The sequence below is a fragment of the Lupinus angustifolius genome, chromosome LG17 (assembly GCF_001865875.1).
Source record: "Lupinus angustifolius cultivar Tanjil chromosome LG17, LupAngTanjil_v1.0, whole genome shotgun sequence".
Lineage (NCBI taxonomy): Eukaryota > Viridiplantae > Streptophyta > Magnoliopsida > Fabales > Fabaceae > Lupinus > Lupinus angustifolius.
Window position 1 is genome coordinate 2,144,245 of NC_032025.1, and position 712 is coordinate 2,144,956.

A 712-nucleotide genomic window follows, 5' to 3' on the forward strand; every position below is an offset into this window, starting at 1 on the left:
CTACAAGGTCCCAAATCTTGATGATGGAACCTTTTCCCACCATGAACAAAGCATTCTCACTACTCATACAGCAAGAAGGACAACTGGTTGGTGAAAATCCACAAAGTTCCAAGGTTCTCTACAATTCGGCTAACAATAGGCAACAAACCAACCAGGATGATCAGAGACAGAATTGGAAACCAAGAACTAGCTATACTACCAGAGGGGGAACCACACAAGGTAGGGGCAGAAGCAACAGAAGAAGCTTTAATCCAGGCAGAACTAGTGCAGTCAAATTCTGCACATATTGTGGCAAGGAAAGGCACACAATAGAAACATGCTACTTTAAGCATGGCTTTCCCCCGAATTACCAACAAGGGAATCCAAGACAAACCAATATGGCCATTAATGATACAACTCAAATTGACAATAAAGAACCTGTGGAACAACAAATGGTAGAAGGCAATACAACAGAGTTTAGATTTGGTGCTAGAGAATATGCTCAATTATCATCATTGCTGCACAATATAGGACCAACCAAGGATGATCACAACATAAATCAATTGAGTATGCACCCAATGCCAGCACCTGATCCTCAGGACATCTCTAAGAGTCATGATGCCACAGGTAACTCTTCCTTATGGATACTTGACACAGGGGCCACAGACCATGTGTGCCCTGACTTAGGTAAATTTAACATTTATCATTCAATCAAACCTATTATCATAAATAT